Here is an 18,593-nt window from a genome sequence, read left to right as displayed (position 1 = left end):
CTCCCCCGTATCCAGGGAAGATTGGAAGATTATAGCAAGCCCTTCCGTTATCTGCATCCGCATTTCCTTTCGCAACCTGGGATGTGAGCCATCCGGACCAGGTGATTTATCTTCCCTAAGCACAGCCAGCCTTTTTAGTACCTCCCTCTCCTAATTTGTACTCTCTCCATTGCCTCTACTTTCTTCACTTCAACTGATAGTTTGTCAAATTCCACTTCCTTAGTGATCACTGATGCAAAGTACTCATTAAGTAGATTAACATTGCCCTGCACCTCTAAGCTTATATTATCCTTTTTGTCCCTAATAGGCCCGACTCAACCTCTTACTATGCACTTATCATTTACATGATGCTCGAGGATGTTTGGGTTTCCTTTCATGTTGACTGCCAGTCTATTCTCATAGAAATAGAGAATAAGCAAATATAGAAGATGTAAGTATTTCCCATCCTTGATGAGGTGGAATTTTTTATGTTGTGGGTGGTAATGTCTTGGCCCACGAGTGTGGTGGAAGCAGAGACAATCAATGATTTGAAAAGGAAATTGGATGGATACTTGAAGGAAAGAAACTTGCAGGAGGAAAGGGATCGAGCTGGTGAGTGGAACTGACTAGATTGCTCCGGGGAGAGCCAGCATGGACGTGATAGGCCAAATGACCACCTTCTGTGTTGTAAATGACTCTGTGTTGTTTCTCAAATTCAATCCACTGGTGCTTGGGAAATAATCTCAAAGTAAATTGTGCAACTGGAAAATCAGAACCAAGGCAAGGGACGCATAAGGAAGCGAAATTGCTAAAACCCGGGATTGAACCAGGGACCTTTAGATTTTCAGTCTAACGCTCTCCCAACTGAGCTATTTCAGCTCTACATTAACAGTGGCTTGGTTTCCTTGTTTTGGAAGAAAATACATACATTCAAGTTTTCCAAAAAATTAAAGAACACGACATGTGAGTAATGTTCCCCATTGCTTTCTCAGTACTGATGGATTGTGAAGCGGGAGACAGCCAGAAGTGCCACTGAGCCGCACAGACCCCGAGCTGAGAATTAAATGAGATCAAATTCAATCTTTCATAGTGAGATGCTGCTGAGAGTTAAGAGTCCTGAATCAAAGCGAGACTTGCTCATTTCAAACACTCCCTGTACTCTCTGCTCATGAAGCCTTAAAAAAGGGAAAAACAGAATGGCACTCAAACTCACAACCCTGCCATCAAAAGTCTCATATTCGACTGACAGAACTGTCACTTCTACTCGGTCTCTGATTGGATGGATGCAACTCCAACGCAGGGATGGCATTCAAATCCTCCCATGGGTCCACATGTCAGACTGAGTTCCATGTTGTAGACTCAAGCAAAGGAAATCTGCTCACTTCCAAAACTATCAGCGAATTGAAGCTGATTACAATCAACATCATCAGAGGTCAGAACTACCTGGTGAAAGAAGACACCCTGAAGAAGGATCCACAATTATTCAAAGGCATCGACAAAGTGAAAAACAAGAAAATCGATGAGTCAATGCAAGCCAAACAACAGAAACACTGAAGAATTCCATTCCATTCCAGTCCTGTTGTTTTTGGAGTCAGGTCACAATTACAGCAACAACTTTATATTCCCACTTGGCTATCTGTGCATTCATTTAATTGCAATTTTGTCGACAAGCTCTTTGAATCCAGTTGTCTGGTCCTCAAGTCAGCTCTGTTTGGAAGTCAATTCCACCTTCTGCAAGGCTGAAACCAATAGATAACCTTAATCTAAAAATGCCAGCAGGCCAGGGCTCATCTGGGATTAAAAGCCGGGATTTCTTACATGTTAATCAACCACATTCCCTAAGCGAGAATCATACCCCTAGACCAACGAGCCACTGACCAGTCAGGTTCCTTTAGCTGCTGTGGAATTTCACTGGAACCCCCCCAGCCAATCATCCATTTTTTTTTCAGATCAAAGCAACATCCTGCATATGCTGAAATAAAAACAGAAAGTGCTGGAAATGTTCAGCAGCTCTGGCAGCATCTGTGCTGAGAGAAACACAGTTAACGTTTCAGGGCACTCACCTTTTGTTTCAGCCATCCTTTCAGACTGCTTCTGTTCATCCAATCTCACTTTCTATTCTATCCACATTCTAACCATTCACTACGTTACTACATTTTTCATGAATTCCTCATTTCTTTTATTAATGACAATTTTGTATTTCTGGCCTTTGCTTCAGACACCACCACAAGTGGAATCATGTCTCCATCTACCCAATCAAACCACTTCGCTGTATCCTCACATTGCAATGTTTCTTTAACCCTGACAGACTGTGGAGTTTCTGCTGCTTAATTGCAGTTCTTGCTTCCCGCCAGTAGATGTCACCTCACTCCAATACAGTGAAGTTTACAAATCTGAGAGAGACACAACAGGAAATAATTGTTCACATTATAGTGAATGTGTGGGATTTAGAAATACTAGGAGTGGAGACGAGTTATTATTGCACTCTGCTATTACATCTTTTATAATGGACTCCAGCATTTTCCCCACGACTGATGTCAGGCTAACCGGTATATAATTCGCTGTTTTCTTTCTGCCTCTTTTTTTAAATAGTGGAGTTACATTAACTACCGTCCAATCCATTGGAACTGTTCCAGAGTCTACAGAATTTTGAAAAAAGACCAGAAATGCATCTGCTATTTCAAGGGCCACCTCCTTAAGTACTCTGGGATGCAGATTATCAGGCCTTGGGGATTTATCGGCCTTCAATCCCATCAATTTCCCAAACATTCCCTACTAATACTGATTTCATACAGTTCCTCCTTCTCATGAGACCCTATGTTCCCCAACATTTCTGGGAGGTAATTTGTATCGTCCTTTGTGAAGACAGAACCAAAGTATGTATTTAATTGGTCTGCCATTTCTTTGTTCCCCATTATAAATTCCCCCGTTTCTGACTGTAAGGGACCCACATTTGTCTTCACTAATCTTTTTCTCGACACATATCTAGAGAAGCTTTTACAGTCAGTTTTTATGTTCTCTGCTAGCTTACTCTCATACTCTATTTCCCCCTTCTTAATCAATCCTTTTGTCCTCCTCTGCTAAATTCCAAACTGCTCACAATCTTCAGGTTTGCTGCTTGTTCTGGCCATTTTATATTTCTCCTCCTTGGATCTAATACTTTCCTTAATGTCTTTTGTAAGCCACAGTTGAGCCACCCTTCCTGTTTTACTTTTGCACAGACAGGAATGAACAATTGTTGTAATTCATCCATGCGCTCTTTAAATGCTAGCCATTGCCTATCCACTGTCAACCCTTTAAGTAACGTTCCCCAATCTATCATCGCCAACTCCCGCCTCATACCTTCATAGTTTCCTTTGTTTAGATTCAGGACCCTAGTCTCGGAATCAACTCTCTCACTCTCCATCTTAATGAAGAATTTTATCATATTATGGGCGCACTTCCCCAAGGGACCCCACACAACAAGATTGTTAACTAATCCTTTCTCATTACACAATACCCAGTCCAGGATGGCCTGTTCTCTAGAGGTGTTATACACCTCTATCAATTCTCCACTCAATCTCCTTTGATATAGGCAGAATAATCCTAGCTTTTCCAACCTAACCTTGTAACTAAAATCCCCCATCCCTGGATCCATTCTGGTAAATCACCTCTGCATCCTCTCAAGGACCCTCACATTCTTTCTAAAGTCTGCTGAGCAGAACTGGAAGCAACACTCCAATTGGGGCCTAACCAGAGTTTTATAATGGTTCAGCATAACTTCCCTGCTTTTGTACTCAATGCCTCTATTTATAAAGCCCAAGATCCCATAAGCTTTGCTAACCACTCTCGCAATATGTCTTGCCACCTTCAAAGATCGGTGCACATGAACCCCAAGTCTCTCTATTCCAGCACACTCTTTATAACTGTGCCATTAAGTATATATTGCCTCTCCCTATTCCTTATGCCAAAATACATCACCTCACACTTGTCACTATTAAATTCCATCTGCCACCTGTCTGCCCATTCTGCTAGCCTATCACTGTCCTGTTGCAGGCAGTTCATATCATCCTCACTGTTTGCCACTCCTCCAAGTTTGGTGTCATCGGTATATTTTGAGATTCTACTCTGTATTCCAAGATCCAAGTCACTTAACCTTAACAAAAAAAGCAGTGGTTCTGGCACTGACCCTTGGGGAACACCACTGTCGACTATCCTCCGGTCTGACCAAGAACCATTTAATATGACTCGCTGTTTTCAGTCTTTAAAACAATTTACTATCCAAATGGACACTGACCCTCCTAATCCATGAACCCCAATTTTGTTAACCACCCTTTTATGTGGAACTTTATAAAATGCTTTCGTAACATCCATATAAACAACATCCACTGCATTCCCTTCATCAGTATTCTCAGATAGTTTATCAACAAATGCAGTTAGATTCGTCAAGCATGAACTTCCATTGATAAATCCATGCCCACTCTCCTGAATTAACTCAAACATCTCCAAAGGACTTGATTTTTTTCCCTGACCTGTTGATCTCATGCTGTTTGCAAGCTCACCATAGAACATGTATTTGGCAATGTGACCGTCATCCATTTGGCCCAGTCAACAGAGTCACCGCTGACTCAAGAGGGCAAACATGCTGTGGATCCCTGCATGCTGGTGTACTTCCGCATTCGGCACTCTGTCCTGCCAGGAGATGCCCAGTATCCATCTGAGGCAGTGGAGGTGGAAGCTGTTCAGCCGCTTTTTTTGGCTTGTATAAGTTGTTGATGCTTCTCTACTATAAAGGAGGGTGCTGAGAACACAAGACTGGTACACGTGGAGCTTTGTATTTTCGGTCAGTTTGCTGTCGGTTCACACTTGTCTTCTCAACTTTGACATGACAGCTGCAGCATTGGAAATCCTGGTGCTGATTTCAGCATCAAGGGACAGATTGCTGGTGATTGTTGATTGAAGGTATGTGAAGCTGTTGACAACCTCCAAAGTGAGGTTGTCGATGTTGATGGAAAGTGGAGTCTCTCCGTCCTGGCCCATAACTTTCATCTTCCTGATGCTGATTGTCAGTCCAAACTCTTTGCAGGCCAGGGAGAGCCGATCTACAAGCTGCTGTGACTGAACTTCATTATGGGATGTCAGCACAGCATCATCAGCAAATAGCAACTCACAGACTAGGAATTTACCCACTTTGGTCTTGGCGCACAGTCTTGCCAAGTTGAACAGCTTGACGTCAGCTCTGATGTGCAGGTGAACACCTATATCTGAGTAATTGAAAGTGTACAATAGCAGCATGGAGAAGAATATGCCAATTATAAAGGATGTGATAACTAGACAGTTCGAAAATGATGACATGATTGAGCAGAGTCAACATAGATTTATGAAAAGGAAAACAGGTTTGAAAAACCTGTTGAGATTTTTGAGGATGTTACCTATAGAACAGATAAAGGAGAACCAGTGGATGTGTGGTATTTGTATTTTCCTTTGGTAAGGTCCCACACAGGAGGTGAGTAAACAAAATTAGAGCACATAGGCTTGGGGATGATATACTGATATGGATTGAGAATTGGTTAACAGACCGAAAACAGAGAGCGGGAATAACGGGTCCTTCTCAGGATGGCAGGCTGTTACTATTGGGGTACTGCAAGGATCAGTGTTGGAGCCACAGCTGTTAACAACCTATATAAATGATTTGGATGTGGGGATTAAATGTAATATTTCCAAGTTTGCAGATGACACAAAGCTCGGTGAAGTGTGAGTTGTGAGGAGGATGCAGAGAGGCTTCCAGGGGACCTGGAGAGGCTAAGTGAATGGGCAAGAACATGGAATATAATGTGAATAAGTGTGAAGTTATTCACTTTGGTAGAATAAACAGAAAGACAGAGTATTTCTTAAATGGTGAGAGGTTGGGAAGTGTCGATGTCCAAAGGGACCTGGGTGTCCTTGTTCCTGAGACACTAAAAGCTCTTGTGCAGGTGCAGCAATCAATTAGGAAGGCAAATGGTATGTTGTACCCACACGAGGGGTCATGAGTACAGGAGTAAAGATGTCTTGCTGCAATTGTATAGAGCCTTGGTGAATCCGCACTGGAGTATTGTGTACAGTTTAGTCTCATCTTATGAAGGATACACTTGCCAGAGAGGGGGTGAAACAGAGGGTCAACAGACTAATCTTTTTTTTGCATTTATTTCATTTCACCTCAGTTTGTTCAGTTTGCTTACCTACTGTTTTTTTTTCAGGTTTGTACTTCCTGCTGTTCAATATTCAGTCCATTAACACCTAATCTGTACGAATGCTTTGTCTTTCAACACACCATTAACATATTGTTTGCCTTTGCTGCATGAACTTTTGGTCAGCTATGTGGCCTTGTCCAATCTACACCTTCTCCTTTGTTATCTCCTGCCCCACCCCCACCCCACTTGCTTATAACCTGTGACTTTTCTAATATATGTCAGTTCCGAAGATGGGTCACTGACCTGAAACGTTAACTCTGCTTCTCTTTTCACAGATGCTGCCAGACCTGCTGAGTGGTTCCAGTATTTCTTGTTTTTATGTCACCAGACTAATCCCTGGGATGGTGGGATTGTCTTATGAGGAAACTGGGCCTGTATTCCTTAAAGTTTCGAAGAATGAGAGGTGATCTGATTGAAACTGACAAAATTCTTACAGGGCGTGACAGTGCGCATGTAGACAGGATGTTTGCCCTGGTTGGTGAGTCTAAAACCAAAGGACATCGTCTCAGAATAAGGAGTAGGCCATTTAAAACTGAGATGGGTGGCATTTCTTCACTCAGACGGTGGTGAATCATTGGAATACTGTGACCCAGAGGGCTGTGGCAGCTCAATCATTGAGCATGTTCAAGACAGAAATTGATAGAAATCTTGATACTCATGAGATCAAGGGATATGGGGATAGCATGGGAAAGGGGCTTTGAGGTAGGTGGTCAGCAATGATCGAATTGAATGACAGAGCAGGCTCGACGGGCTGAATAGCTGACTCCTATGTTCCTGTGTTCCGAAGAGAGTTGGCGCCAGCGCGCAGCCCTGCTTTACCCCACTGCTGATCTTGAAAGCGTCTGATGTTGCTCCATTGTAACTGATGGAACTGTGCATGTTCTCGTGGAAAGAAGAGATGATGCCCAAGAGGTCAGGAGGGCAGCCTATGTTCCATTGCAGTTTGAAGAGGCCGTCTCTGCTGACAAGATCAAAGGCCTTAGTGATGTCCAAACAAATGTGTGAGGCTCTGTGGCGCAATGGATAGCGTGTTGGACTTCTAAATAATAATTAAGATGATATTCAAAGGTTGTGGGTTTAAGTCCCACCAGAGTCAGATTTTGGACCAGAAACAGAGGAGCACAACGGAACAACAAATGAAGAAATGTGCCAAAAGCACAGACTCGGTGACAGAGCGAGAGAGAGAGGAGCAGAGCAGGGGAAAAAAAAATCGAGGAGTGACGTCACAATGGAGAGTGAGAGCAGGGCAACAGAGAGCCGCTGGGGTGAGGATACAGGATTTGGTTCTTTCTTCGGTGCAGTGGAAGGAGCTGTTTGGTGAGGATCTGGTAAGCTGTGACATCACAGGCAAGCAGGTCGTTGATTGGTTTGGAAGAACCGACCTGCTTGATGCGCATCTGGTAAGTGATTAAGATCCATTTTAGGCCTAACGTTTAAAATAGTAAACAAACTAGTGGTAAGTTTAATAAAATATGCAATGAAATGAATAATTGAATAAAATATTTAAGTAGTTAATTGAAACACGTTAAGGATGACAGGACAAGTGATGTGTCACAGCTGCAGCATGTGGGAGTTCCTGGATGCCAGTGTGATCCAGGGCAAACACGTCTGCAGTAAGTGTTTGTGGCTCAAAGAGGGAGAAAAAAGGAATGTAGTGGTAGTAGGGGACAGTATAGTAAGGTGGATTGACTCTGTTCTCTGCAGCAAAAGCAAGAGTCCAGACGGCTGTGTTGCCTGCCGGTGCCAGGATTCAGGACATCTGCTCAGGGCTGGAGCGAAACATACAATGGGACGGGGAGGATCCAGTCGTCGTGGTCCATGTCAGTACCAAAGACATAGGCAGGACAAGGATAGAGGTTCTGCAAAGTCAGTATGAGGAACTAGGCACCAAATTAAGAAGCAGAACCTCAAAGTTAATCATCTCTGGATTATTACCTGAGCCATGTGCAAATTGGCATAGGACAAATATGATTAGAGAAAGTAATGTGCGGCTGAAAGACTGGTGTGGTAGTAGTGGGTTCTGGTTTGTGGGGCATTGGCACCAGTACTGGGGAAAGAGGTGGCTGTACCGTTGGGATGGTCTACACGTGAACCGTGCTGGTGCCGGTGTTCGAGCGAGCCACATAACGAGGGACGTAGAGACGGTTTTAAACTGAATAGTGGGGGCAAGGGATCAAATTTGGGAAGATATGGTGAATCAAGGAGGAGAGACAAGGCAAGAGAGAAAGGTATAAATATGGGAAATGATAAACAGACTGTGACAGGAAGGGACAGAATGTACAAATCTAAGAGTAAATCGACAGATAAGGCTAGAGGTGACAAAAATAATAAAAGGACAAAACTAAATGCTCTGTATCTGAATGCATGGAGCATTTGAAACAAAACAGATGAACTGGGAGCACAAATAGAATAAATAAGTACGATCTGATAGTCATTACAGAGACATGGCTGCAGGGCGACATAGATTGGGATGAGAATATTGGAGGTGACATGGCATTTTGGAATGACAGGAAGCTAGGAAAAGGTGGCGGGGTAGCTCTGTTAATTAATGATGGTATTAGCGTAATAGAGAGGGATGACCTGAGTTCTGGAGATCAGGATGCAGAAGCAGTTTGAGTACAAATGAGAAATCATAAAGGCAAGAAGTCACATGTGGGAGTGGTGTACAGGCCTCCTAACATTAACCACACTGTCGGATGGGAGATAAAGGAAGAAATAATGGCAGCTTGTCAGAAAGGTACTGTGATAATTATGGGGGGTTTTAATCTACATATAGATTGGAAAATTCAGATGGGCAGAGGTAGCCTAGATGAGGAATACATAGAATGTTTTGGGGATAATTTCTTGGAACAATACATTCTGGAGCCAACCAGAGAGCAGGCTATACTAGACCTGGCATTGTGCAACGAGATAGGATTAATTAATGACCTCATAGTTAAGGTGCCCCTAGGTAGTAGCGATTATAATATGATTGAATTTTACATTCAGTTTGAGGGAGAGGAGAGTGGGTCCCAGACTAGTATTTTAAATTTAAATAAGGGCAATTATAAGGTCATGAAAGCAGAGCTAACTAAAGTTAACTGGCAAATTAGGTTAAGGGATAAGTCAATAGAGATGCAGTGGCAGACATTTAAGGGGATATTTCAGAATACACAGAATAGATACATTTCAACGAGAAAGAAAAGTTCCAAAGGTGGGACTCACCATCCATGGTTCACGAAAACAGTTAAAGATACTATCAAACTTAAAGAAAAAGCCTATAATTGTGCAAAGGTGGGAGGCAGGTCAGAAGATTGGACAGAATATAAAAAAAACTGCAAAGAATGACTAAAAGATTGATAAGGAAGGTAAAATTAGAGTATGAGAGAAAGCTCGCAAGAAATTTCAAGACAACTAGTAAGAGTTTCCACAGATATTTTAAAAAGAAAAGAGTTAACAAAGCGACTGTTGGTCCAATTGAAAGTGTGCCTGGGGAATTAATAATGGATAATTAAGAGGTGGCAGATGAATTGAACAGATACTTTGCATCGGTCTTCACTATTGAGTATACAAATAACATCCCAGTATTAGCCGTATATCAGGAAATTGAAGGGATGGAGGAACTCAAGAAAATTACAATCACCAGGGAAGTGGTACTAAACAAATTGTTGGAGCTGCGGGTTGACAAGTCGCCAGGTCCTGAATTGGCTAGTGAGATAGTTGATGCGCTGGTTTTAATATTCCAAAATTCCCTAGATTCGAGAAGGTTCCGTTAGATTGGAAAAGAGTGAATGTAACTCATTTATTCAAAAAGGGAGGGAGACAGAAAGCAGGAAACGACAGGCCAGTTAGCTTAACATTTGTCTGAGGGAAAATGTTTGGAGCTATTACAGAGGATGTTATAGCAGGGCATTTAGAAAACATTAAGGTAATCAGGCAGAGTCAACATGGTTTTTTGAAAGGGAAATCATGTTTAACCAATTTATTGGAGTTCTTTGAGGGAGTTACATGTGCTGTGGATAAAGGGGAACCAGTGGATGTATTGTATTTCGATTTCCAGAAGGATAAGGTGCCATATCAAAGGTTATTGCAGAAAATAAAAGCTCATGGTGTCGGGTGTAACATATTGGCATGGATAGAAGATTGGCTAGCTGACAGGAAACAGAGAGTCAGCATAAATGGGTCATTTTCTGGTTGGCAAGAAGTAACGAGTGGTGTGCCACAGGGATCTGTGCTGGGGCCTCAACTTTTTACAATTTATATAAATGACTTAGATGAAGGGACCGAAGGTATTGTTGCTGAATTTGCTGATCACAAAGATAGGTAGGAAAGTAGGTTGTGAAGAGGACATAAGGGGGCTACAAAGGGATATAGATAGGTTAAGTGATTGGGCAAAGACCTGGCAAATGGAGTATAATGTGGGAAAGTCGGAAATTGTCCACTATGGCAGGAAGAATAAAAAAGCATATTATCTAAATGGTGAGAGATTGCAGAGCTCTGAGATGCAGAGGGATCTGGGTGTCCGAGGGCATGAATTGTAAAAGGTTAGTATGCAGGTCCAGCACGTAATTAGGAAAGCTAATCGAATGTTATCATTTATCACCATGGGAATTGAATACAATAGTAGGGAGGTTATGCTTCACCTATACAGGACATTGGTGAGACCTCTTCTGCAGTACTGAGTACTGTACTGGTCTCCTTATTTGCGAGAGGATGTAAATGCATTGGAGGTAGTACAGAGAAAGTTTACGAGACTAATACATGGAATGGGTGGGCTGTCTTACGAGGAAAGATTGGACAAGCTAGGCTTGTCTCCGCCAGAGTTTAGAAGAGAAAGAGGCGACATGATTTGTTATTTAATTTATTAATTAACAAATTAGCTATCCTCCAGTCTTCCGGTACCTCACCCGTGGCTAACGATGATACAAAAATCTCTGCCAGCGCCCCAGCAATCTCCTCCCTTGCTTCCCATAGCATCCTAGGATACATCTGATCAGGCCCTGGGGATTTATCCACCTTAATGCGCTTCAAAACCTCCAACACCTCCTCCTTTTTAATGTTGATATGCTGCAGGATATCGCTGTTCCCTCCCTTGAACTCACTAGCTTCCATGACCTTCTCCACGGTAAATACAGACGAGAAATATTCATTTAAGACCTCGCCCATTTCGCGTGGCTTCACACATAGATTGCCACACTGATCCTTAAGGGGACCTGCACTCTCCCTAGCCACCCTTTTACTCTTAATACACTTATAGAATCTTTTAGGATTCTCCTTTATCTTATCTGCCAGGGAAATCTCATGGCCCCTTTTCGCCCTCCTAATTTCCTTCTTAAGTATACTCCTATATCCCCTATACTTCTCGAGGGACTCGCTCGATCCCAGCTGCCTATACCTGACGTATGCCTCCTTATTTGTCCTGACCAGACCCTCAATATCCCTCGTCAACCAAGGTTCCCTAAACTTGCCAGCCTTGCCCTTCCATCAAACAGGAACATGCTGGCCCTGAACTCTTCCTATCTCACTTTTAAAAGCCTCCCACTTGCCAGACGTCCCTTTACCTGTAAACAGCCTCTCCCATTCAACTTTTGAGAGTTCCTGTCTGATGCCATGGAAATTAGCCTTCCCCCAATTTAGGACTTCAACCTGAGGACCAGTCCTATTCTTTTTCATAGCTATCTTGAAGCTAATAGAGTTATGGTCACTGGTCCCAAAGTGCTCCCCCACTGCCATATCAACCACCTGCCCATCCTCATTTCCTAAGAGGAGATCGAGTGTAGCCCCTTCTCTAGTCGGGCCATCCACGTACTGCTTCAGAAAACTATCCTGGACTCACTTAACAAATTCTTCCCCATCTGATCCCTTAGCACTAAGGCAGTCCCAGTCAATATTAGGGAAGTTAAAATCACCTACTATTACAACCCTATAATTCCTATACCTATCTGTGATTTTCCTACATATATGCTCCTCCACTTCCCTCTGACTATTGGGGGGCCTATGGTATAATCCCATCAAAGGGATCACCCTTTTATTATTTTTAAGTTCTACCATTATGGCCTCACTGGACATTCACCCCGGGATATCCTCTCTAAGTACTGCCGTGATGTCCTCCCTAATCAATAGTGCAACTCCCCCTCCTCTCTGACCTCCACCTCTGTCACGCCGGAAGGATCAGTACCGCGGAACATTGAGCTGCCAGTCCTGCCCATCCCTCAACCACGTTTCCGTAATAGCTACAATACCACAATCCCATGTACCGATCCATGCTCTGAGTTCATCTGCCTTACCTGTAAGGATACTTGCATTAAAGTAAATGCAGTTTAGCCCACCAGACCTTCCACGCTCCCTGTCCTGCCCCTGCCTGGCCTGCCTACTGGACTTGCTTGCTTTAACCTCTCCATTTGCCTCAACTATCTCATCGGAGAGACTACTACTTTGGGTCCCACCCCCGCTGCAAGACTAGTTTAAACCCTCCAGTGTATTACTATAAAATCTCCCTACAAGGATATTGGTCCCCTTCCAGTTCAGATGCAACCCGTCCCTCTTGTACAGGTCACCTCTGCACCAGAAGAGATCCCAATGATCCAAGTACCTGAAGCCCTCCCGCCTTCGCCAGTCTTCAGCAATGCATTCATTTGCCGAATCCTCCTATTCCTACCCGCACTAGCAACAGGGAGTAATCCTGAGATTACAACCCTAGAGGTCCTGCTCTTTAACATTCTGCCTAACTCCCCATATTCACTTTGCAGAACCTCATCTCTCTTCCTGCCTATGTCGTTCGTACCAACATGGACCACGATTTCTGGCTGCACACCCTCCCCTTTCAGAATTTCCGGCAGCTGCTCCGAAACATCCTTGACCCGAGTATTAGGGAGGCAACATACCATCCTGGAGTCTCGTTTGCGGCCACAGAAACGCCTATCTGCACCCCTTATGATAGAATCCCCTATCACAATAGCTCTTCCTCCCCTTTTCATCCCCTGCTGTGCAGCAGAGCCCTCCGTGGTGCCACGGACCGCGCTGTTGCTCTTTTCCCCTGGGAGGTCTTCCCCCCAACAGGAACCAAGGCGGTGTATCTGTTTGAGAGGGGGATGGCCACAGGGGACTCCTGCACTACCTGCCTGCTCCTACTATTCCATCTGGTGGTCGCCCATCCCTTTTCTGCCTGTGCATCCATTACCTGCGGTGCGACCACCTCACTAAACATGCTATCCATGACACCCTCAGCTTCGTGGATGCTCCACAGTGAAACCACCCGCAGTTCCAGCTCCATAATGCGAGTAGCCAGTAGCTGCAGCTGGATACACTTCCTGCACACATGGTCGTCATGGAGACTGGGAGGGTTCCTGAATCACCACATAGCGCAGGAGGAGCATATCACGGGGCTGAGCTCTCCTGCCATGACTTACCCTTAGATTAATTAGTTACTCCCTTAATAAAAAAATACTAATGACACTAGGGGCCTTGTTCTACCCACTACAATCTAAAGTCCTTCATAAGCTACACTGAATAAAAAAAACACTTTAGTAGTACTCATCTTATCAGCAGAGGTTTTTTTTTCAAGTAAAAAACTTTGCCCTTTTCTTTAAGATATTTAAATACACTAACAGCAGTGACTCACCAACCAATCACCTTGCAGCTCTCCTCTGACATCACAGTTGGCTTCTTTTTTTTTCAAAACTCCAGCACACTGGAATATCTCCACTCCACTCCTGGAAGGTAAGAGACTGGGCCTCGATCCTCGGATTGGATTTATAGGCTCCGCTCTCAACATTCTCCTCATATCGGTCCATATAGGTCTGCTCCGCTCCGCTCCTCTCTGCTCCCGGAAGGTAATTCACCAGCTTTTGCAGAAAAGTAGGTCTTAAGCTGTTGCAGTACCTGTTAGAAAGATAGTCTAAGCTATTCTGAAGTCATCTTCCAATGTCAACTACATGGAAGCAGGATTTTAAAGGATAAGATGTAGTTTTTAAAAGTCACTTCAATCTTGTTAATAAAAAGTCAGATGTAAATTTAAGAACTCTGATCAGGCTATGCTAAAAAGTTACATCCAATTAAGAAATAAGATACAACATTTAAAATGTCTGAACTCCCTCTGAAAGTTGACAACTGCTGCTGCCGGTGTCTTCCTGGAATAGTGGAGCTGTTGTGTCAACAGAAAAGTCCTTCCCGAGCAGCCCTGAGCCTGTTGGTACCGGCTTTAATCCAACCCAGGTAAAAATCAGGGTACATTGTGGGCAATGAGCCCAAATTGCTGAACTACAGGTCCCTGTCACTTTAAAGAGTGGGCTGGTGCGATTATGATCAGAGGCTCCTTCTAAGCACATTTCTCACCACCACAACTTCCAGATGCTGGTGTTAGTGTGTGCATGTACCAGCAGTTGCAGTGCTGTTCAGACCCTCAATAGCAGTGAAAGTCTCAGAGTTCACCGCTATTGGGGCTGTAAAATCCAGGCCAATATCTCACAGTCCTGTTAGATTTGCTCTCCCTCTGTACAAAATCAAACTCCACACATTGTCTTTCACTCACTCCTGTTTCCAGCCCTGATGGTGCAGAAATCCCCTCTCAAAGGTACACAATCCAGTTGATTTCTGATCAAATACCTCCTTCCTCATTCAATAGAGGAAACAGAGACATAAACAGGAGTCAGGTGCAAGAAAGTTTCACCAACAGAGCAAAGAAAGGCACCAACAAAAGTCACACCTACTTTCCAAATCATTTCACTGGAATATTCTTTCACTTGTTTTGTCCGATGACTGCAATAAATCTGAAAATGAGCACCATGAGGTTTGTGTTCACTAGTCACCTGTTCTCCTGTGTTTGTCTGTCAGGTATGTAATTCAGTTTGTATTGGATATTGAAGAGAATCTCTTTTCAAGAAGATTACACATTGTACTGTGTTTAAAGCAACCAACTTGGAAAATGGCAGAAAATGAATGTTTCAATACCTGTGTGACCAGATTCTTCCAATGCTTTTCAACAGCTAGATTGATGATGCTTGTAATCTGTATCCTGTGGAGAATGGGAGAGGAGAATAAAAACATGGTGCATGAACAGGACAGACTGTGTAAAATGGGAGCACAGAAATACTGCCACCTCATTGAAAGTTAATGAGATTTATTCGAAGTCAGACACCTGTCCACAATGAACAAGTGAATACATTAATTGTCCACTTTCAATCTAAATGGGACTGAGGTTCCAACAGAGAAGTTTTCTGGAAAATACCTGCTGCAGTTTTAAAATTGATGAACTGGAACATCTTATACTAACTTTCAAATAACTGTCGTGATTGTATAGTTCCCATAGTGGAGAGAAGGAGTTGTTTATAAATATAAGCAGAAAGACACATTTGTGGATTGGCGAATGAACTTTATCTTTCTGAAATGTATTTGTCCATTGGTTGCAGGTCACTGGAAATTCTTTTTTACATTTCAATTGTAGCAGCAGCAGTTAGCAGCAAAATGTCTGATTAATCAGAGTAGTGGGTCTGGGAAACACTTAAACAGCCGAGACCCTGTAAAACAGAACTCCAAGTAATAGTTTAAATAAGGCACTGAACTGACAGAGCAGTAAAGGCCTGCTCAGGTCAGGAAAAAAAACCCGACACAAACCTGACAGAACCACATTGGACCCGAGCCTGACCCGGCCCGAGTATCTCCATTTATTCCCACGCCCAAACTAACCCGAGCTTTACCCGACCACCGGAATGTTCACTTTATCTACCTCCCGATTCCGAATCTACAGGAAGCTGCAGCATGAGCGCAATGACGTCATAGAGATGCTCACTTGCTCACTGCGCAGACTCAGAGTTTCCCTCCTAAATGACCCGGACTCCCAGCTTTGGTTGGCTTTTCAACTTTTGACACTTATTAAACTCAACTTCCCAGCAAAGTTAAATGTAATACTTACTGTGTGTGTCCTACACGGACTCAGACAAACCTGGACCCAGCCTGACCTGAACCTGACCCAACCTGATCCGAGCCCGAAAGCCAGAACCGGAAGAGCGACCCGACATGAACCGAACCCGACACAGGCCGTCGGGTTCAGGTCGGATTGCAGGCCTTCACAGAGTGGAGGTCAGATGAGGATTGAATTAATTTCAATCACTGAATCTAAACAAGAAGTAAATCTGTCAGGAATGGAACACTTTGCTTTATATGTGAGCTTGTGGCACAACGGTAGCGCATCTGACTCCAGATCAGAAGGTTGCGTGTTCAAATCACGTTAGGCTCAGTTGTGTTTTACAGCAGCTCAAGTTCCTGGATTTTATATCAGAAGAGAGTTCGATCTATTGGAATGTTCAGTGAATGGTTGAATTTCAAGATCAACTTTAATAGATTAAAGTCCTGATTTCTGGTTCCGTTCCATTTCCATGCTCAGTTCTTATTTCACACTGTTTTATATCAGAACAATGTTTCAGTGATGTGATGTGTCCATTGTTTGTACAATCGCTCTGTCACCCAGTGTGAGAAATAAAACACAAACCGCCCAGCGTGCGGCTCAAACCCATACCTGGCTCTGTCTAAATGCCGCTTAGTTCAGTTGGTTAGGACGCAGTGTTGATAACAACAAGGCTGTGGATTTGATCCCCATGTGCGCTGTCACATGGTCAGTCAATAATTTGACACATTTTTGTTACACTTAAAATCCAACTTTTGGATGCAAACAAGTTTACATAAAATGTCAAAGGGAATTTATTTTGAATAACATCCATTGTATCTTTGTCACTGATCTGGAGTAACACAGAATTCTTTCCAATTATCTTCCGTTTGCTGATAAACGTTGAACTCGTGGCCTGTTCTCGTTAATGGTCACGAGCAACAAAAACAGACAGAGCGAGTCTGACCACCCAGAGATGTGGAAAAGGCTTCAGTTTGGGACAAATGCAGCAAATCAAATGTTCACCCGGCCCCGAAAGATTCAAAAACTGGGGAAAAGGACACAGGGAGATAGAGAATAAGCTAAAGCAGACAATGTAAATATTTCCCATCCTTGATATCTCTCTATTCCAATCCAACCTTCAGAGTTGGGTAAATAATTTCAGTGTAAATTGTGCAGCTCAAGAGTCAAAACCAAAGGGTGATGCAGAATAAAGGAGAACTGCCAAAACCCCAGATTGAACCAGGGATCTTCAGTCTAACACACTCCCAACTGAGCTATTTCAGTCTCACAGGCTTGGGATGATAAGTGGCAAGTAACATTCGCACCACACAAGTGCCAGGCAATGAATATCTCCAACAAGAGAGAATCTAACCATCTCCCCTTGACATTCAATAGCATTACAATCACTGAATCCCCCACCATCAACATCATGGAGGTTACCATGGGTAGCCATACAAATAACGTGACTAGAAGAGCAGGTCAGAGGCTTGGAATCCTGAGGTGAGTAATTACAGTGCACCTGTTGGCTCCACCCCAGGGGCTGAATTTGTTCTGTAAACCATGAAGCAGCTTCCTCTCAAATCCCAGGTTTATTAATAAATCCTTTTACAAAAGCCCCAAAGTGTGATATATTCCTCTCACTCATCCATGACTCCTGACTCCCCAAAGCCTGTCCACCATCCACAAGGCACAAGTCAAGAGTGTGAAGGAATATTCTCCAGTTGCCTGGATGGGTGCAATTCCAACTCAAGAATCTCAACACCGCCAGGACAAAGCAGCCCGCTTGATTGGCACCCGATCTGCAAACATTCACTCCCTCCACCATCGACGCACAGTTGCAGAGTGTGTACCGTCTACAAAATCCACTGCAGCAATGCACCACAACTCCTTAGACAGCACCTTCCAAACCAGTGACCTTTACCACCTAGAAGGGCAAGGGCAGCAAATACAGGGGATACCACCACATGCAAGTTCCCCTCCAAGCCACACACCATCCTGACTTGGAACTATATCGCCGTTCCTTCACTGTCGCTGGGTCAAAATCCTGGAACTCCCTTTCTCACAGCACTGTGGGTGCACCTACCCCACATGGACTGCAATGGTTCAAGAAGGCAGCTCACCACCACCTTCTCATGGGCAATAAATGCTGGCCTAGCCAGCGATGCCCACATCGCATGAATGAATGAATAAAAAAGTGAAGTATCCCTTGTGTCATTGTTTTGGTAGAAAATATAACCCTGGTGGAATTGCCCCTCCCAATCACACCTCACTTCATAGAACATAGAAAATGGAGAAAATTTATGGCACAGACTGAGACCATTTAGCAATCGTGTCTGTGCCAGCTGAAAAAGAGCGATCCAGCCCAATCCCACTTTCCAGGTCTTGGGAATGGGATCTGAACAGATCTCAGAGCTCACATTATGTGAATGTTCTGTTGAAGTATTGGTGAGGTGATATACCAGGGGAGATTCACACTGTTAGACACAGTGTGAAATACATTCAAGTATTTATAAAACATTACAACATGTGAGTAATATTCC

At 43.5% G+C, this 18,593-nt stretch overlaps 3 non-coding genes across 3 annotated transcripts; 2 read left to right on the top strand and 1 right to left on the bottom strand.

Moving 5' to 3' along the window:
- Positions 1-785: 785 nt before the first annotated feature.
- On the bottom strand, positions 786-858 carry trnaf-gaa (transfer RNA phenylalanine (anticodon GAA)). The gene has a single exon. It is a non-coding gene; the product is annotated as a tRNA-Phe (tRNA).
- A 6,338-nt stretch (positions 859-7,196) lies between these two features.
- trnar-ucu (transfer RNA arginine (anticodon UCU)) lies at positions 7,197-7,287 on the top strand. Its single transcript is given in 2 exon segments — positions 7,197-7,233; positions 7,252-7,287. It is a non-coding gene; the product is annotated as a tRNA-Arg (tRNA).
- Positions 7,288-16,332: 9,045 nt separating this feature from the next.
- Positions 16,333-16,404, top strand: trnaw-cca (transfer RNA tryptophan (anticodon CCA)). Its single transcript has one exon. It is a non-coding gene; the product is annotated as a tRNA-Trp (tRNA).
- The last annotated feature ends 2,189 nt before the right edge of the window (positions 16,405-18,593 follow it).

This window comes from Heterodontus francisci, unplaced genomic scaffold (assembly GCF_036365525.1).
Source record: "Heterodontus francisci isolate sHetFra1 unplaced genomic scaffold, sHetFra1.hap1 HAP1_SCAFFOLD_75, whole genome shotgun sequence".
NCBI lineage: Eukaryota > Metazoa > Chordata > Chondrichthyes > Heterodontiformes > Heterodontidae > Heterodontus > Heterodontus francisci.
The sequence above is the reverse complement of the archived record's forward strand: the minus strand, read 5'-3'. Positions and strand labels throughout refer to the sequence as shown.